This window comes from Rhineura floridana, chromosome 7 (genome assembly GCF_030035675.1).
Source record: "Rhineura floridana isolate rRhiFlo1 chromosome 7, rRhiFlo1.hap2, whole genome shotgun sequence".
In the NCBI taxonomy this organism is placed as follows: Eukaryota; Metazoa; Chordata; class Lepidosauria; order Squamata; family Rhineuridae; genus Rhineura; species Rhineura floridana.
Window position 1 is genome coordinate 3438729 of NC_084486.1, and position 21559 is coordinate 3460287.

General features: G+C 43.8%; 1 protein-coding gene across 2 annotated transcripts in view; it reads left to right on the forward strand.

The window, feature by feature from the left end:
- The first annotated feature begins 333 nt into the window (after positions 1–333).
- The window catches only part of SORBS1 (sorbin and SH3 domain containing 1), a 270925-nt gene continuing 249699 nt past the window's right edge, over positions 334–21559 (forward strand). For both annotated transcript variants that reach the window (XM_061634693.1, XM_061634692.1), the window contains exon 1: positions 334–574. The gene's annotated coding sequence lies outside the window, so the exon portion shown is untranslated. The remainder of the gene's footprint in view (positions 575–21559) is intronic.

The window sequence follows — 21559 nt, forward strand, 5'->3', positions numbered from 1 at the left end:
CATTCCTGGACAGGCCTGATCCTTTTAAGTAATGTGGCAATCCTATGCACCCTTACTTGGAAGTAAGACCCATTAAACCCACTGTCCACTGGGGAGAGAGGCAGATCTTGATGATCCTTCTAGGTCTACAGCTGGTACAAGTACATGATATAAATATGTAAGCAGAGAATCAGACTGCACAACAGCAGATACGGGGAAGAAGCGGCGGCACCCGCTGCAATGCAGCGCGCCGGCTTCCTTCTGTTTTACCCCACGGGCTAGGGATGAGTAGACCCGACTCTTGCTCCTGCTCGGGAAGGGGAAACATGCGGCAGACTGTTCGCAACAGCCCTCTTTGCCAGCCAAGCCCGCCCGTTAGCCCAGCTCCCCTCCTCTCCGGCGGGTAGCGTAACGGACGAGGCTTCCAGAGGCATTCTAATAAGGTAGGAGGCGACACCGCCCATTGGTCGCTGAAGTCCGGGCTTTTCTTGTCGCCAGAGGCAAAACAGAGCTGCGAAAATTGCAGCGTGGACCTGGGGAGTTTTTGTCCAGCAAGCGAAGAGAGGAAGGAGGCCGCTGCCGCCGCCCACTCAAGGTAAAAGAGCGGAGCCTTTCGTTTGGGATCTAGGCTGAAGTGTGATGGTGGATGCTTGCGTGGACTCTTGAAGAGGTCTTTAGAGGCCAACAGAGGCGCTTTTGTGCGGGCGAGTGTGTGTGCGCGCGCGTTTGTTTCAAAGGCCTCTTTGCTGTAGCCCCGAAGAGAGGCGAACAGTTAGATAAGGATTGCTGAATAGCTTGCTAATAATGGAAAGACTTAGTGGGGAACGCCTTTAAGACACAGACACAGACACACACACACACACACACACACACACAGAGAGAGAGAGAGAGAGAGAGAGAGAGAGAGAGAGAGAGAGAGGGGTTTATTAATTTCTAAAATGGCAAAGTCTAAGCTAAGGTTTTTAAAAAAGTCTAATTGTCATCCCATTTGTCACTTGCACAGCAAGGCCATTTGTGCGTGAAAGAGGCAATTTTTTAATAATCGTAGCCCCACGCAATTCGTCCTTGGTCACTCAGGCATCGTAAATTCTCTAGCTTTTAAATAATTCTCTTGATTCCAAAGAAATCAGCTGATGGAGTCCATTTTAAGATTGGTGCCTTTAACCGATAGCGACCTTGAAATCAGGATGCAGAGTGTTGGGGGAGGGTTAAAGAGAATCATGCAGCTGATGGAAGAGGAAAGACTCTATGTATGCATTCTTTCAAGGGGTACCGATGGAATAAACTGTATCTATTGCTAGGAGTGGTAAAAGTAGCATCTTCTTGTTCTCTGGGAGATCCAGGAAGTAGGGCGGCTTATGACGTGATAATTTGTAGCTGGTCATTCGTGTTTGCCTACAGAGAATGAAATTCCTAAGGGAAAATCCTCTGGGAAATATCACTTGCACAAGACCCATTGAAATGAACGAGAGCTGTGCAGGAGTGCCCTAAAGCTGTAATGCATTGGTGACTCCATGCATGTTTGCAGCAGTCCAAAGAAAATACTGCACTTTAGGGACACCGTAGAGCAAGTGAGACATCTTTTGTTGGACCAACTTTGGGGAAAATAGAATAACCAGTAGCCAATTAAATACATTTCACAAACAGGCTGTGTGTTTTTTTCCTGACTAATCAGAGGTCACTGGGGCATTCACAAGGAAGTGCTATGGCTGGTCTTTACTGATTTACATGAAGAAATATAAAATATCTCTGTTGGGCTGCTTGACTATTGCTGTTTTTAAATAGCAGTGTATGTGAGATATTTCTTTTCCCTGAAGAGGAAGACAAAGGATCTAATGTCTGTTTATCCCATCTGAGTAGAGAATAAAACCTGTATATATGGCCTGCCAATAAGATTTACCTTCTCGACCCTACAGTCCTTACAGTTTTGAGGATGGGTAAAAACTTGCTAGCATGCTGCTATGAGCAAGAAGGCTTTCACTTATTTATGTATTAGCCTATTAAGATAACGAAGAAAAGCCATCTCAGGCCTGTAGTACATATCCTGTTTCAGCCACAAAGTGTGCCTGTATTGGCAAATCTTATGTTTGGTTTTAGAAATGGCATTTGCTTGTACAAACAATACATTTTCAGATATGGGAAAATGCTCCCCACTTTTTGTTTTGTGTGCACTTGAGGGTATTTGGTTGCATTTCTGCTATTGGCAAATTGGATGTTCAGGAAGATTCTTGCCTTAATTTTAAAATTCCTGTCATTTCTCCCCACCAGAATGCTGTGACAGAAGCTTGTACATTTTTAAGGCTGCAATCCTAGACACACACCACTGGGAAGGAAGACCAGTTTAATTAAATGGGACTTAATTTGAGTAGATTGTGCTGTGAGTGACTCTCGCTGACATCTATTGGACAGACTGTGGCATAAGTAGATGACACAATTCACCCTTCTCCAATGCCTGTGCAATTATGGAATTATTTTTAAAGGGTTTATAATTTATTGAATGTTGTCATTTAGTTGCTCTTCAGTTAGATCTAAAGGGAAATGTCAGAAGACTGTGCTATTTTATGAATAAGTGTCAATCCAATTACATGCCTTCAGTGTGTCCAAATGTCATCCTCATTTTCATTATTTGCCAGTAAAGAGGATCCTCCATACCACAGGAATAAATGTTAAAAATGAGTATGAGCACACAGAATTTTCAGTCATTTTCGGTTGAGCCTCCTAAAATATTAAGAATTACTGGTGAATTCCAATGTTCGTCAAGTTCTGAAATATTCCATTTCTTGGATATGACAGAACTGCAGAGATATCAACATAAGGTGCTACCACATCACCTAGAAAACTGAAATTAAGGACACACATACCATATTCCAGTTACTAGAACAATTGGATAACAGAAATGAAAAGAACATGGGTTGACTCCAAATTGTTAACACTTAACTTGAGAGCCAGTGTAGTGTGGTTAGAGTGTTGGACTGGAAACTGGGAGACCAGGGGTCAAATATCTGCTTGGCCATGAATCTCACTGGGTGACCTTGGGCTGGTCACTGTCTGTCAGCCTAACGTACCTCACAGAGTTGTTGTGAGGATAAAATTGGGAGGGGGAGAACCATGTTTGAATGCCACCTTGAGCTCATTACAGCAACCTCAAGGGCAGTCTCACATAGAGTGCATTAGAGTAATCCAGCCTGGAGGTTATCAGTGCATGGACAACAGTGGTCAGGCTATCCTGGTCCAGAAGTGACCACAGCTGTCGTACCAGCTGAAGCTGGTAAAAGGCACTCCAAGCCACGGAGGTCACCTGGGCCTCTAGCGACAAAGATGAGGGTGGAGGAAATGTGGGATAAAAATGTAATAATAGTAATAGTAATAATAATAATAGAATTATAAATTGGTCACATGCTTAAGCTGATTATTAGATAAGCAAACTCTGATATCTAACAGTTAAAGTTTGGGATGTAGTTTGTTTTGTAATGGACCCCATCCATACACAGAATGGAAATTTGGGTCATGTGCTTCTTGGAGGGGGCAGTAGCAAGCAGGAACATATTAGCATTTATTAGTACATGTTCTGTAAACAGTGAACCCACTTGCTTGTGTCCTGGGAACACATGTACAGAAGGGATTTTAGAATCCTGTGTTGAAAGCAAAACCAGTAAACTAGGTCAGCTATTTTAATATTTTTATTTTTGTAGATCATGTTAATAAAGTACATCACAAGAGAAAACATCAGATAATTTCATATTATTCCATATATTAAGGACAGAACTTGGGTCACAGACTTTTTCAGTTCTGCTTGCTTGGCTAAATTCTTTCAAAATTTACTGTATATGCTTTCGTTTGTAGGATGGTCTGGTCCAATCTACAGTATCAGATCATCTAGCTGTCATTAGGGACAGCTAGCATGGTGTCCTCCAGATGTTGTGGACTATAGTTTCCATCTTGCCTGGCCACTGGTTATGCTGGCTGGGGCTCTTGGGATACGTAGTTCACAATATCTGATCTATCTTAATGTAGAGTCTAGAGCAAGATTCTAGACTTATTATTAAAAAAGAATCAGTATAAACAATAATGGTGTTCAGAAAAATCTTAGTGAAGAAATTTGGGGGCCCTCAATTCTGGTCACCGTGCATCTAACAGCAAGTTTTCTATTGCCTCTGGTGGGTGTAATGGGAGGAGCCCAAAGCTGTCTCTTCAGCTGGGAGGTGGCAGGGAGCTGGCTATTCTGCCCTTGGAAACTGAGGGAAACTTCAGGGAATATTCCTATCCACCTCTACAGCTTCCATTTACAGATTAGTTGGGGTTGTAATTTTGATACTGAGCTGCTGAGTTGCTCTGCTATTTTGACCCTCTGCCCCTCTCAGCCTGGCAGTGTGTGGCAAGGTTGAATTTATGGATCAGATGCTGAGTATTCTCTCAGAGCTGAGGGACCTTGTTTCTGATTCTAAAAAGGTGAAAAGGGCAAGGAAGAAGTGCCGAGGTGGCAGCTACAGAGATGGGTGGATGGAGCAGGGAGGAAGGGAGAAGATCAATCCCCACTCCCCAGTTTCCAGTTCAGGAAGAGGAGGCTGGATAAAGATCTGCATGGTGTGGTGCTTCCTGGGAAATCCCCTCCCCTCCCTCCTCCCCCTCCTCCAACAGTTCTAGGAAGCATCCAACACCACTGTCCAGTATGTGCAAACACAGCCCCCCTGCTCCACTTAGCTCAGAATAGGAAGGGAGGGGTGCACTGAAGAGGGCAGCAGCAGCTCACATAATAACCACTGTTTAGTTCTGAGAAGGGTTAGGAAGGAAAGAGGGGGCTCTAGTTGTGCGCCCCCCCAGCAAACCTTTTAGAGCATGAAACTGGAAAGGTGGGTTGTCACTGACCTTGCAGTGAGCTTCAGAGGCTCTTGCTTCTGGAGTTCAGTGTGACATCAATTAAAGCTCCAGAGGCAGGGTCCTGGCCTGAGGCCAGGAACATGGCTAATGCCAGCCAAAATTTGAGGGTTCCTGCATTTAGGAAACTACCATGTGTCACACAAAATGCTACACATATAGACACTCTCTAACCTGTCTATGAAAAAAATGGGAGTATAAAGAAGCTGTTGGTTGATGAAGTTCTTTTCAAGGCTGGCATTTAGGATAAATGCTTAATCTGGCCAGCAGATGAGCTGGCTGTGCTTCCTGCACAATTTTTTCAACTATAATCTCACTCTGGACATGAGAAAGGCGTGAGCAGTGGTTAGCCAGGCAAAGTCTGTCCATTCCTTACCATATAAGGGTGCACTTAGGCTTACTATGGCGCATAAAATTCTTTTCAAACACTAGTGGTCTTGCAAATGAAAGGCACTAGGATATTAATTATTTGGAAAACTGTTACACTTTCTTTCGTTTCTTTCTTTCTGGCAGATAGAGTACAAATAGAGATTTATTTCCCTTGCTGTGGTAGTGAATTCTCAGTGATGTGATCAGCTGAGATAAACAGGAAGCAAAGTAGCAGTCATAAAAAATATAATTTAGTAATTATGAAACACATTATAATCAGTCTTGCCCCTCTAGGAACAAGAAGTTTCTATAACACTGCCAAAACCTCCAAAGACTGCGAAGAGCTAAGTGGCCTTAGACAGCTTTGCCAGCTTCTAGGAATTAAGGGAGTTTTTAATTTGGCATAACATGTGCTAGGCATAATAGTAGTTATTGGGTTGAAAAAGCATCTCTGAGCAGGATGCTATAGTTCTAGGGGTCTTCTTGACTTTCTGCGACCAGCTGGTAACCCCCAGGATTAGGAGAATAGAATTCAAGAGTGTCCACAGAATTTTTTTTTGGGGGGGGGGTGCCCATGAATTGCTACTACAGATCATTGACAACCCACTCTATCCACTACTACATTTAAAATTCAGGGGAGGGCGAGTGCCTCACCTTGCTGCCATCTCCCCCTGCCCCCCCACATCGATACCCTTGATAGAATGTACAAGTTCCAGGGCAGGTGACACCTCTCCTGCTGTGGGACTCATATCTCCTGTAAGAAATTGCTCAGTTCTTTTTTCCCACTCTGCATATGTGTGTAAACTTTTCTTTTTCACCCTGTTTCCCCCCCCAATTTTTTGAACAAACAAAAAAGTCTCCTTGAAAAAATGTGAAAAACCCATCTCCCCCCTCTGCATTCCCCCCCATAACACAAGTGTAACTAGCAGTGCTCCTCCAGATGATCTTGGTGATTGAGCTGGGATATAAGGACTGAAGCTTCTGACTCAGGCCCAAGGGCAGCCATACACAGAGCACACTGTAGTAATCCAGTCTCCAGGTTACCAATGCATGGACTACAATAGTCAGGCTATTCCGATCCTGATATGACCATAGTTGGTATGCCAGATTCAGCTGATAGAAGGCACTCCTAGGTGCAGAGGTCACTTGGGTCCCTAATGCAAGGTGTATCCAGGAGTACCCCCAAGCTATATACCTGCTTCTTTAGAAGGAGTGCAACCCCATCCAGAACAGGCAGTTGATCTATCTTATAGACATGAACTAAGGAAGCCAATTCGTATACCTTAAAAACAAAACTTTAAAATCTTTTACCTCCTTCTGCTACATGCCAGCCATTTCTATTTTTATTTTGCTCGGATAAGAGAATGTTTTGTAGGAACTATTGAAAAACTACATGGAATTGTAGGAGAAGGTAGACACTGGGGTGATCAGTGGTCAGAGGTTGGACCAAACTACAGGACACAGCAGGAGGTCTGTGATCAGCTCTCGGTATAGCACAGTGGGGAGGAGAGCCTGGCTGGGAGTCCAGAGACTGTGAGTTCAAATCCCTGCTCGTGTCTCCTGGGTATAAAGGACCAGCTAAAGATCACCCTGTGATGTTCCTATATTAATGTATATATGGTAAGTGTTGGTTGTTTAGAAGATACATGGTAAGTGGAGTGAAAGAGGAGGGGGAGTGAATGGGCAGTAGAATGCTAGATGATTGGCTGAGTGTTTAAAATGGCTGAACGTATAAAAGGAAGAGTGAGAGTGGAATCTGGGGGGAGAAGAGAAAGAGTGGGTTGCTTGGTGGGGTTTAGAGAGTTGTTTGCCAGGAGAGAGTGGAGAAGGAGGGGGGTGGAGTTCGGATTAGTATTGAGTAAAACCATATGCTTATGTGCCTTAAGAAGAAATCTTGTTAGCTTTATCTTTAATAAATACTTAATTTGGTTTACCAAAAGCCTGATCCTTGGCTGGGGTTTCACAGACCAGAAGGGAGGGTAAGGTAATGACCAAGGCTGAAGGGGAACTGTAACAAATGGTGGCAGCGGTGAAGAGAATAACAATACCAGTATTCAGAGTCTCTGGGAATACTAGTATTAGGACGTGACTGGTGGTTGCCTAGCAGGGGGATCTGTTGAGATCTGTGCTAGAGCGGGGAGAGAAACAATAAAAAAGGACAGTCCGGACTGGTGGAGTCCCTGGTGGTGCCTAGTGACAGGCAGTAGCCATGCGCAGGTAGGAACCTGACAGGGAGAGCCAGGGAAGGGCGTCACACCCCCCCACAGCGAGTGGCTCAGGGGTTATGTGCCCTGCCACCTGTGCAGCCGTGAGCAAGCTGCATAATCCCAAGGAGACCAGTTGCCCACCTGCTGGCAGTTGTGGACAAATAAGGGGCTGGCTTGTGCAGCTGTGGCAAGCTGAGCAGGGAGAGCTAGCCTCAGAGGGAGGCAATGGTAAACCCCCTCTGAATACCGCTTACACTGAAAACCCTATTCATAGGTAGCCATAAGTCGGGATCAACTTGAAGGCAGGCCATTTCCATTTCTAAATGCAGTCATGGGAGGTGGGTGGAATTCTGAATATGGCTTGTAGCCTTGGGACAGGGAGGGTGCCTATTCCATTTTCCCTGTCCAGATTTCCACCTCCTCTAGAGCTGATATTTGCTCTGTATGGGGCAAAGCATGCAGCTGCGATGATACCTGTGTGCTGGCTATGTTTCTCTCATATGGGAATTAAGTAGAGCTGAGATTAATTTACTCCCAGAACTTTTCTGTTTATTTGCTTCAACATTTTTTTGAATATTTTTGAATCTTTGTTGAATAATCCAGAATGTTTGATATTGCATGATATTTGACAGCTGTCCTAGAATTATAGAATAGTAGAGTTGGAAGGGGTATCTAGCATTTGGTAGTATCTGATAGGTTAAGAGATTTCATATTTGATGCCTACCAAAACAATTGGGTGGTGCTAACAAGCAAAGCAGTCCAATTTGGACATAACTTTTCACATTCAAAATATGAATTCTAACTTAATTTTGAAATTCCACATTCAAAATGTGAGTGGACAAACTGGAGGCTTCTAGTGAGGTCCATGAGCAGTAACATGGCTAGAACAAGAAACCATCCATACACCTATTATGGTATGAGGATAGCCCCAGGGGGAGAAATCAGAGCATTCATTTGAACACATTTTGTGACAAGAATGAAAGGGCTGTAGACAACACTCCAAAAGGATATATTTGAGAAGACAGTTTTGAATTGTGGTGTCTGCTGCTGAAAGTGCAAAATCTTAGGGAAGTTAGAATAGTCACACTGATATGGCAGTAGATTTTGCCACTTGGAAGTTTTATTTTGCTTCTTCTAAAAAGCCTGCACTGTATGATCCACATGGACATTATCTCTGGGGGCATGAATTATTAATAGGACCTGTTTAATATTTTACAATTGCTTTTTGATACTGCTTTGAAATGGCTTCTCTCCAAACTGGGTGAATGGGCAATAAAATGGCAAATACAGTTAAATATAAGCAAGTTTAAAGGGATGCATAAATATGGCTGCAAAAAAACCCTAATTTCATGTATATGTGTATGGGGTCTGAACTAAGGGACTGAAAATAAAACTACCAATATCATAATGCTGTTACACAAATCTATGGTGAGACCACACTTGGAACACTGTGTACAGTTCTGGTCATCTCAACCAAACAAAGGATACCATAGAGCAAGAAAAGGTTCAGAAAAGGACAAAAGAGGCTAGAGAAACTTCCCTACAAGGAAAGAAAAATAAGCAAGTAAGGAGGTGACTTGATACAGGTGTATAAATTATGCATAGTGTGAAGAAAGTGGATAGGGAGAAGTTTTTCTCCCTTTCTCATATTAGAACCTGGGGCCATCCAGATTCTAATCTTCCAGGTTGGAGGATTCAGGACAGAACAAATAACTTCTTCACACAGCACATAGTTATGGAACCATGGAATCATAGAGTTGGAAGGGGCCTATAAGACCATCGCGTCCCACCCCCTACTCATTGCAGGAATCCAACTTAAAGCATATCTGACAACTAGCTGTCCAGCTGCCTCTTGAATGCCTCTAGTGTTGGAGATCCCACCACCTACTTAGGGAATTGATTCCACTGTTGTGTTTATTTATTTATTTATTTATTTTAATTTATATCCTGCCCTTCCTCCCAGAATGAGCCCAGGGCAACAAACAAAAACACTGAAAGCACTTTAAAACATCTTTAAAACAAAAGACTGTAAAGCATATTAAAACAAAATATCTTAAAAACAACTTAAAAAGCAATTGTAGCACAGACACAGACTGGGGTAAGGTCTCTACTTCAAAGGCTTCTTGACAGTCTTTAGTGGGTGCCGAAAAGATAACAGAGATGGTGCCTGTAATATTTAAGGGTAAGTGCCACAACACTAAAGTTCCACTAGCTATGTTGTGCGGAATGGACCTCCTGATAAGACGGTATCTGCAGGAGGCCCTCACCTGCAGAGCACAGTGATCAACTGGGTATATATGGGGTAAGACCATCTTTCACGTATCCTGGTCTCAAGCTGCATAGGGCATCGTACACCAAAAACAGAACCTTGAACTTGGTCCGGTAGCAGATGGGCAGCCAGTGCAATTCTTTCACCTGTGGGATGACATGTTATTTATTTATTTATTTATTTGTTAGATTTATATCCCGCCCTTTCTCCCAGTAGGAGCCCAGGGCGGCAATACTCTGCCCTGACCAGCATGAGTAGTTGTGCTGCTGCATTTTGCAGCAGCTGCAGCTTTACAGCAACCTCAAGGGCAGTCTCACATAGAGTGCATTAGAGTAATCCAGCCTGGAGGTTATCAGTGAGTGGACAACAGTGGTCAGGCTATCCTGGTCCAGAAGTGACCACAGCTGTTGTACCAGCTGAAGCTGGTAAAAGGCACTCCAAGCCACGGAGGTCACCTGGGCCTCTAGCGACAAAGATGGATCCAGGAGCCCCCCGAGACTACAGACCTGCTCTTTCAGAGGGAGTACGACCCCATCCAAAGCAGGAAACTGACCAATTATCTGAACTTGGGAACCACCAACCCACAGTTTATTGGCCCTCATCTAGCCCACCACTGAGTCCAGGCAGCGGTCCAGGGCTTGCACGGCCTCTCCCGATTCAGATGTTACAGAGAAATAGAGGTGGGTGTCATTCATTCTTCTGGCCTCTCTGTTTGGCCCCAAGGACTCACTATGCTCAGTGGATGTAACTTTGGCTCCTGCTTGTTCAATAATAATGGATTCTTCTCAACTTGTACAACCCGAGGATGTGGACAGGATCCTTGGAGAGGTGAGGCCCACCACATGTCTGTTAGACCCTTGCCCTTCCTGGCTTATTAAAAGTGCCAGAGGGGGCCTAGCCGAGTGGGTGAAGGAAGTGGCCAATGCCTCCCTACAACAAGGCAGAGTTCCAATGTGCCTAAAGGAGGCAGTTGTAAGGCCTTTGCTGAAAAAGCCCTCCCTGGACCCCTCTATTATGGATAATTATCGACCAGTGTCTAATATCCCATTCCTGGGCAAGGTAATAGAGCGTGTGGTGGCCTCCCAACTACAGGGATTCCTGGATGAAACGGATTATCTAGATCCATTTCAGTCTGGTCTCAGACCTGGTTATGGGACGGAGATGGCTTTGGTCGCCTTGGTAGATGACCTACGCAGAGAACTGGATGGGGGAGTGTGTTCCTGTTGGTTCTGTTGGACCTCTCAGCGGCTTTCGATACCATCAACCATGGTATCCTTCTGGGTCACCTTACCGGGATGGGACTTGGGGGCACCGTTTTACGATGGCTCCATTCCTTCCTGGAGGGTCGAACCCAGAAGGTGGTGCTGGGGGATTCCTGTTCGACTCCTTGGCCATTGGCCTGTGGGATCCCTCAGGGTTCAGTTCTGTCCCCCATGCTATTTAATATCTACATGAAACCGCTGGGAGAGGTTGTCCGGAGATTTGGGGTTCGGTGCCACCAGTATGCAGATGACACCCAACTCTACTTCTCCTTTCCACCTAATTCCAAGGAAACTGTCTCGGTTCTAAACCAGTGACTGACAGCAGTGGTGGACTGGATGAGGGTGAACAAGCTGAAGCTTAATCTGGACAAGACAGAGGTGCTCCTAGTCAGTCGAAAGGCGGATCAGGGAATAGGGGTTCAGCCTGTGCTGGATGGGGTTACACTCCCCCTGAAGACGCAGGTTCGCAGTTTGGGTGTGCTCCTGGACTCAGCCTTAAACCTGGAGGCCCAGGTTTCTGCGGTGGCCAGGAATGCTTTTGCACAGTTAAGACTAGTGCGCCAACTGCGCCCATTCCTGGAGTCGTCTGATCTGGTTATGGTGACACATGCCTTAGTTACATCCCGCTTAGACTACTGTAACGCGCTCTACGTGGGGCTGCCTTTGAAGACTGTTCGGAAACTTCAGTTGGTGCAACGAGCTGCAGCCAGAATGTTAACTGGGGCTGGTTACAGGGACCATACAACTCCCCTGCTGCAACAGCTCCACTGGCTGCCAGTCTGTTTCCGGACACAATTCAAAGTGCTGGTTATGACCTATAAAGCCCTATACGGCTTAGGTCCAGGCTATCTGTCAGACCGTATCTCCCTATATGAACCTTCCCGGGCCCTGAGATCTTCAGGAGAGACCCTTCTCATGATCCCAACACCTTCACAAGTGCGACTGGTGGGGACACGAGATAGGGCCTTTTCGATGGCTGCCCCTAGGCTCTGGAACTCCCTCTCTAGGGAGGCTTTGCCAATCCAATCCTTTATTTTGTGGTCAACGACCCGTCTTTGATAAGTAACATTAAAATACAATAAAAAGAAGGGAGACAATAAACATTAAAATAATATAGTACATCAATTGGGAACTAAGGACGATGTACATTGCTCAGGGAAATTATTAGAACGTAAACATTGTGCAACATATAAGAATTTGGCAACTCCCATTGTAGTTCTTCTATTGGTTCCTGAAATAAAATAACGTATTTTATTGTCACTCGACATCCAGGAAATAGTTTCCATTGTGTTATTTAGAAATTGATGGCGTATAGTACTGTACAGAGGACATGTTAATATAACATGTTCCAGTGTTTCAATACTGCCGGTTCCACAGGGACACAAACGGCGCTCAAAGGGGATCCCCTTATACCTCCCAGTCAAAAGTGCAGAGTTTAGAGAATTAAATCTGGCCCTAGTAAAGGCCAGACGCAATTTGGGTACTACGAGATAATCCAGATATGAAGCCTGCATGAAGGGTTTAAAATCCACTTTAAAGTGAGCTGGTGAACAGGTTTTAATAGCCTCAGTGTTGGCTATTTGGAAGTCGATGTCATTAAGACGAGTGCGGATAGCTAGTCTGGCCGAAGTAAGAGTTTGAGATGACAGATAATCGAAGGATAGACCAATTTGAGAAAGCTTCTTCCTGATGTTATTCTTCCAGCAGGAGATATGAGTGTCATCCCAAATATGAGTTAGGTAACCCGAGGGGGGATCATAAGATACTCTGGTCCAGTAATTTAAGACTAGCAGTCATGCTTGGCATGCTAGGGATGATAGACCGACTTCTAGCCTAAGGGCTGCTGCCGGGGCACATCTTGGTAGACCCATGATTTGACGCAAAAAAGAGGATAGGACAGATTCTACTGAATTATTGAATGCCTGGACCCAAATTTGAACACCGAATAGTAGTTGTGGTATAATTTTCAGTTGGAAGGTCTGAATTGCTGCTGGCAAGTACCTCCCCCCTTTATAATAGAAAAAGTGAAGAAGTTTTTTGGCATTATTACGCGCAAGCGCAACAGCAGCTTTTATGCGAGTGGTCCAATTCAGGGATGAATGAAAAGTAATACCAAGGTATTTATATTGAGAGACTAGGGAAATTTGTTGATTATTAACAGTCCAGGAACCTACATTCCGATGTCTTGAAAAAACTAAAATTTTGGTTTTTTGGTAATTAATTTTTAAATGATTCTGAGTGCAATAAGCCATGAAAACACGGATTAACCTTTTAAGTCCGATCTTAGAGAGAGATAGAAGAGCCACATCGTCTGCATATAAGAGGAGAGGGCATGATTGACTCCCAATTTTTGGCAGATGATACTCCCTAGGCATACACTTTGGGTTAAGATCATTCAAAAATAAGTTGAAGAGAAGGGGGGCTAACGTACATCCCTGTCTTACCCCATTAGTGGTATGAATTGTGTTCGTTAGACCTCCCTCTCTTCCACAATGAACTCTAAACGAAGTGTGTTTAATTGTAAATTAAAAATAATAATCTTTTGTCTATAGAAGATTGTGCTAATTTATTCCAAAGGAGGTCTCTAGGGATTGTGTCAAAAGTGGATTTCAAATCTATAAAAGCTACGTATAATCTGTTACCACTAGGTTTCATATATTTCGATGCAAGATGGTTTAAGAGGAGGCAGTGATCAAGTACAGAGTGTCCTGTTCTAAATCCAGCTTGTTTGTCACCTAATATTCTTTCTTCTTCTAGCCAATTATTTAGTTTTACTTTCAAGTATGATGTATATAATTTTCCTATTACAGAAAGTAAACTAATAGGCCTGTAGTTTGCCGGGTTCTCTCTATCTCCATTTTTATATATTGGCACAACTATTGCTTCTGACCAAGCCGTTGGAAAAAGGCCAGTATTATTAATATATGTGAAGATGTTAACCAGAATTGGTGCCCACCAGTCCGGAAAATTTTTCAAAAGTTCGGGGGGAATATTGTCGGGACCAGGAGCCTTTGAAGGTTTTAACTTACCAATCAGATCCATTATTTCCTTCTGATTGGGGGGTGGCCATTGCGGAAGGTTAGAAAAAACTAAAGTAGAATTAAAATCTGACGTTTTGGACGGTTCAGCTCGGTAAAGCTCCATAAAATATTGCTCCCATCTTTGAGGGGGGATATTACAGGGAGAGTAAGGGGTGGATTTCCAAGCGGCAGAAATAATAGACCAAATTTTTTTGGTGTTTTTAGATCTAGCTGTGTTAATAAGCTGTTGCCAATCTTCCTGAATAGCCTGTTGTTTTTTAATGCTTAGAGTTGACTTGTATTTCCTTTTAACTTCATAGTATTTCTTAGGAAGAGACATGGTATTGGAATGTCGATATTGTAGGTATATACACCTTAGCTGTCATTTGAGTTCTAAGCATTTATTGTCAAACCATCTTGGGTTCGAGCTTAGGGTTTGCCTGGCTCTAGATGTTTTAGGGGTCAGGATTGGGGCAATGTGAGATATTAATTGTCCATAATGGGTAAGGCATATATGCACATCAGTATCCTTCGACAATCTTTCACGTATGTTCATAGCCCATGAGGTCTTAAAATAGATTGTGAATTTTGAACATAGCTGCTCAGTCCAGATCTTTTTTTATGTACAAAGTAAGCCCTATTTAAGATATGATGATATTCTGAAGATAAATGAGTTTGTTCGGGAATATAGCATATTAGAGTAAGTGGGAGATGGTCACTATTAAGTTTAGTTCCTACTTCAAATTTGGTAATTGCCCTCAATAATCAATTTGATATTATGACATAATCGATTATGCTGCTACCGCGGTTGGAAATGAAGGTATATTCCCCATTATCACCTAGATATTTACAAGCGTTTAAAATCATCATCTCATGGGTACCCACAAGACGTGTCAAACAAATCCCCCCATAGTTAATTTTGACATCCTTCAAAATTCTGTCGCCGGCAGGGATGTAATATTCAGATGCTTCTCCTCGCCATAACTTTGAAGTAGAGAGGGAATCCAGCGTGGCTCCAATCCTGGCATTAAAGTCTCCGATTAAAATAAATTCCGCATTTGGATAAGTATATTCAAAACTTGTTATATAATTATCCAGAGCTCCCCATAGTGTATCCAAATGTGTTCTCTTGTTAGACGGAGGAATATAGATGTTGATGATCAGTATAGTAACTGTTTTAAAACTTAAGAGTATTGCCATGGCTATGTTATCCAATGAATGTAATTCCATATGATATGCCGCCATCGAGGTGGAAAGAAAAATTGCTAAACCCCCTTTTGCTCTGCCTTTGTTATTATCCGGAGGTATTGCCTGAAGGAAGTAAGAGGAGTACCCATTCAGTGAAAAAGTATAATTAGACCAGGTTTCTTGTATGGCGATTATATCATATTTGTTGATGAAATTGAGGAATTCAGGATCTCTTGATTTTGAGGTCCATCCAGAGATGTTCCAAGAGAGGAGACGAAAACCCTCTTTGTTTGTTGGGAGAGATATAGAATATGATAATGCTGTTGTCGGTAAGCTGAATTCATTCCCTTGACCCTTGCTTATACTGGAGGAATGATGTCAATTCCTTTCCTTGTTAGGGTCTGTAGAGTCATACAGATGATCTTTGTTTGTAATAGACCATCTAGGGATATTATCCCTCTGAGAAAAGTCAGTTGGTCGGGAAGGAGAACCGAGTTCTACCGGATATAAAAATTTTGCCTTGTCCCATTTATCGCCCACCAATATAGGTTTAAATAGTGTGCTCATTCTGGCTTTACTACATACACAAGGTGGAGAGTTCCTCAAATCCAGTGGGGAGATATTAAGATATTTATCTCCATTTGAGCTTGTTTCCGAAATCTTCGGGAAATGTTCCACCTCTGTTGCTGTTGTTTTGAGATGGTCAATCAGCCTATAGAGTTTATTGATGAGAATTAAACGCTCTGCTTCTGGAAGTTGGACATACAGTTCTGTGAGCTGGGTTTCCTCAGGTTCCAGCTCTTCCAAGCAGTTTAATATAGGTTTAGAGGTTACGCCATTTCCAGAATAATAAGAGGGAGTGTCTGGAGATGTATGCGTAGTTTGAGGGGAGCTGGTACTTAAGTCGGATTCTTCTGTAATCTGTATTTTCCGGCGGGACTCAGGTGCACAGATGGCAACCAATGGGCCTGGTGGAGCCATGTTGACGTAATATCTTTGAAGAGTAATATCATCTTCCTTTAAAAGGGTAACTCTTACTCTGAAAAATTGATTAGCGGATTGATGTGAATGTAAGGTCACAATCAGGTGCCACTTATGTGTGCTTGTAGAAATGTTCGTCATTGATTTTATAAAGTTCGTCTGAGATCTTACATGTAGCGCTCTTCCAAAGCATTTATCCAAAAAGGGAATACTTGGATATTGGGGGGTAGACCAACGAATGGAGGAATTATAAGAAATTACCAACTTGGAGGGTTGGAGAACTAGATCCCACAAAGAATAATGAGTTTTAGCATTACAGATAGGTGAATTTAGTCTACTGTCTGTTGCTGATATCGGTGTTGAAGTTATATCCTTAGTTTCGGATATAAAAAGAACTGGTGCCTCATCTATGGCTTCGGTGTCAGATGTTATTTGGGGTTGCTTGTAGGCATATCCACCAGGAATGTCCTTTTGTTTTTGTTTTTGTTTAGATTGATTTGATCTTGTTTGTTTATCTAACAATTTAAATAGCGGTTTGTAATTAAAATTGGTAGATTGTTTATGCTTGTAATTCTTGATATTTTTAGATTTTTTTGTTGGTATGGTGCCTAAGTGTGCCATAGAGGACCTCTTGGCATGGATGGCACTGGTTTTACAGTCATGATTGTACTTTCCGGTGGGTTTGGACACTTCCTGCTTATTATCTAACAGGGGTCCAATCGCTTGCACCAATGTATTGAGTAGCTTATTAGTTTCTATAATGTAGGATTTAAGCAGTTTGAATTCCTCTAGTACGTCCAGATGCTTTTTAAATATACATCCTCTGGGCAGGACAGATTTTAAAGTTGTTGTAACCTGCTCTGGGACCTCTGGATGAAGGATGGGCAATAAATGTTAATGCTAATACAAATAATATTAATATCCCCCTACCAAAAGCTGCTATACGTTTCCATTGACACAAACAGGCTAATTAGCAACTTAATGGACTCCATGGAATAATAGTAGCTTGTTGGAATCATGGCGGGTGAGGAAAGAGTGAAAAATGCTCCCTATGCATTGCAATCCCAAAATTGTTCAGGTACCCACACACCTGCTATTAGTAAAACACAATAATTTCAAGCGACGCGTTTAGCGCATGCAGTTTGGCCTTTGGCCAAGTTTGTTTGGGTGCCTTCCAGAAGTGATGTAAGACTTTAAAGATTTGATGCCTCCTTAGCTGTCGTAGCGGATATTCTTCTATGAATGTAAGTCAGGGGTGGGGAACCTTTCTCAGTCACAGGGCCACATTCCCTTGTGAGCAACTTTCTGAGGCCTACATACCAGTAGTGGGTAGAGCAATGGATGTGACTGTTACCTTTATGCATAAGTTACATTTCAGCCATGCAAGTGTCAGAGAGTTCTAGAGACACACATTCACCTTTCCAGCCTTCTTCCAGGCAAGCAAGAGGTCTTATCATAGTTCAAGGACACATCACAGCCAGGCAAAAGGACTTGAGGAGCGTGTAGAGCAGGGCCAGTGAATGTTGTGATCAGAGGAGGGGTGTGCCCCATATATTATTGTTATTGTTATCTGTATTTATACCCCGCCCTTTTTCCAAACTGGAACTCAAGGCGGCTTCCAGATAAAAATAAGTACACATCATTAAGAACCTCTAAAAATATAAAACATATAAACATATAAAATCAGCATTAAAACAGGATTAAACTATTAAAATGTTAAAACCAATTACTCTTAAAATACTGCAACCCAGTTTAGGAGCATACAAGTAAAACAATAACATACAGCATCCTCTTCAGTCACTACCCTTAAAGCCTTCAGTTCCAAAGGCCTGCCGGAAGAAAAAAGTCTTTAGCTGTCGGCGGAAAGACTGCACAGAGGAGGCCATTCTTGCCTCCCTAGGGAAGAAGTTCCAGAGCCTAGGGGCAGCCATCGAAAAGGCCCTATCTCGTGTCCCTACCAGTCGCACTTGTGAAGGTGTTGGGATCATGAGAAGGGTCTCTCCTGAAGATCTCAGGGCCCGGGAAGGTTCATATAGGGAGATACGGTCTGACAAATAGCCTGGACCTAAGCCGTATAGGGCTTTATAGGTCATAACCAGCACTTTGAATTGTGTCCGGAAACAGACTGGCAGCCAGTGGAGCTGTTGCAGCAGGGGAGTTGTATGGTCCCTGTAACCAGCCCCAGTTAACATTCTGGCTGCAGCTCGTTGCACCAACTGAAGTTTCCGAACAGTCTTCAAAGGCAGCCCCATGTAGAGCGCATTACAGTAGTCTAAGCGGGATGTAACTAAGGCATGTGTCACCATAACCAGATCAGACGACTCCAGGAACGGGCGCAGTTGGCGCACTAGTCTTAACTGTGCAAAAGCATTCCTGGCCACCGCAGAAACCTGGGCCTCCAGGTTTAAGGCTGAGTCCAGGAGCGCACCCAAACTGCGAACCTGCATCTTCAGGGGGAGTGTAACCCCATCCAGCACAGGCTGAACCCCTATTCCCTGATCCGCCTTTCAACTGACTAGGAGCACCTCTGTCTTGTCTGGATTAAGCTTCAGCTTGTTCACCCTCATCCAGTCCACCACTGCTATCAGATAATGGTTTAGAACTGAGACAGTTTCCTTGGAATTAATAATAATAATAAAATTTTATTTCTAAGTCGTCTATCTGGCCGAATTAACGGCCACTCTAGGCAATGTACAGAAAATTAAAATATAACATATAAATACAAATACAACACCAAACTCTACTTAATCTAAACCCACCCACATCTTTACAGAATAAAACTAGATTACCCAAAAGTCCCGTAGGCCCGCCTAAACAGCCAGGTTTTCAATTCTCGGCGGAAACCTACCAGGGAGGAGGCATGGCGAAGGTCACATGGCAGAGAATTCCAGAGGGTGGGGACCACAATCGAAAATGCCCTCTCTCTGGTCCGCACCAGCCTAGCTGTTTTAACTGGCGGGACTGAGAGAAGGTCTTGTGAGGCTGATCTCGTCAGGCGGCATATTTGATGATGCTGGAGGCGCTCCTTTAGATAAACTGGACCGAAACCGTGTAGGGCTTTAAAGGTTAACACCAACAATTAGGTGGAAAGGAGAAGTAGAGTTGGGTGTCATCTGCATACTGGTGGCACCGAACCCCAAATCTCCGGACAACCTCTCCCAGCGGTTTCATGTAGATATTAAATAGCATGGGGGACAAAACTGAACCCTGAGGGACCCCACAGGCCAACGGCCAAGGAGTCGAACAGGAATCCCCCAGCACCACCTTCTGGGTTCGACCCTCCAGGAAGGAATGGAGCCATCATAAAATGGTGCCCCCAAGTCCCATCCCGGTAAGGCGACCCAGAAGGATACCATGGTTGATGGTATCGAAAGCCGCTGAGGGGTCCAACAGAACCAACAGGGACACACTCCCCCTGTCCAGTTCTCTGCGTAGGTCATCTACCAAGGCGACCAAAGCCGTCTCCGTCCCATAACCAGGTCTGAGACCAGACTGAAATGGATCTAGATAATCCGTTTCATCCAGGAATCCCTGTAGTTGGGAGGCCACCACACGCTCTATTACCTTGCCCAGGAATGGGATATTAGACACTGGTCGATAATTATCCATAATAGAGGGGTCCAGGGAGGGCTTTTTCAACAAAGGCCTTACAACTGCCTCCTTTAGGCACATTGGAACTCTGCCTTGTTGTAGGGAGGCATTGACCACTTCCTTCACCCACTCGGCTAGGCCCCCTCTGGCACTTTAAATAAGCTAGGAAGGGCAAGGGTCTAACAGACATGTGGTGGGCCTCGCCTCTCCAAGGATCCTGTCCACATCCTCAGGTTGTACAAGTTGAAAAGAATCCATTATTATTGGACAAGCAGGAGCCAAAGTTACATCCAGGTATAATTAAGAGGTAACTTAATCCTGTACATACTTACCAGGAAGTAAGTCCCATTGAACTCATTGGGTGGACATGCATGCACAATTGAACTGTCAAAAGCAGAACTTAAGAGACATTACATAAAGGTAAAGGTGTCCCCGCACTTATAGTGCGAGTCATTTCCGACTCTTAGGGTGACGTCTTGCGACGTTTACTAGGCAGACCGTATATATGGGGTGGAATTGCCAGTTCCTTCCCCGGCCTTTCTTTACCCCCCAGCGTATGCCGGGTACTCATTTTACCAACCACGGATGGATGGAAGGCTGAGTGGACCTCAACCCCTTTTACCGGAGATTTGACTTCCTCCTTCCGTTGGAATTGAACTCTGGCCGTGAGCAGAGCTTTGGCTGCATTACCGCCGCTTACCACTCTGCACCATGGAGGATCTTAAGAGACATTACGTAGGTAAACTGAAAATGCACATATCAAAAGTAATCCATCAGCATAAACGTTATCCCTTCTCCTGCAATTAAAAAAGTGGTCTTGGCTAGCATATAGTGAAACTATGGAATTTACTACCACAAGAAGCAATGATGGGCACCAACTTGGATGGCTTTAAAAGAGGATTAGACTAATTCATGGAGGATAAACCTATCAGCAGCACCCAGCAATGCTGGCTATGTTCTACTTCCACCGTCAGAGACAGTCTGCTTCTGAATGTCAGTTGCTGGAAATACAAGTGAGGAGAGTGCTGCTCTTGCACTCAGGTCCTGCTTATGGGCTTCCCTTTAGGGCATCTGATTGGTCGCTGTGAGAACAGGATGCTGGACTAGATGGGCCACTGGTTGGATCCAGCAGGCTCTTCTTATGTTCTTGTATGTATTGCAACAACAAAAGTTACTTGTGGGGCCTTACAGATCAGGGATAGCCAATGTGGTGCCCTCCAGATGTTGTAGGACTACAGTTTCCATCATGCCTGATTATTGGTTATGTTGTCACGATACTGAAGTTGGTTTCTCGTTTCCAGTTCCTTATTTGCTTGAAAGTTCAAAACACTAAAAAAAAGAAAAGTTCACAGCTGCAGCAATTCCATAGGAAAGTTAACATGTCTCTGAACCCTAAAGTTTTTTAGGGGGTACCCCATATCATATATTGCTGTGATCTGGGGATGCACCCCATCAAGAATAACAACAAATTTATTCAGTCAAAATTATCAGGCTTCTGAAATGCTCATAAATGCATAATGATGTCATAAAATCATATAAAAATAAGTAACTGATGGTGCCCACCCCAAACTCTGCTCTGGGCTGGCACAAATCATACACCCCAGGAAAGAAGAGGGTGTCCTCTATGAGATGCCAATGCTTCCCGCCTCGCGCACAACGTTTGCTGGGTGCAGGGCAGAGATAAGAGATGCACTACCAAAACGGAGAAAAAGATGCAGAAAAAATAAGTAACTGATGGTGCCCACCCCAAACTCTGCTCTGGGCCAGGACAAATCATACACCCCAGGAAAGGGAGGATACCTTCTACAAGATGCCAAT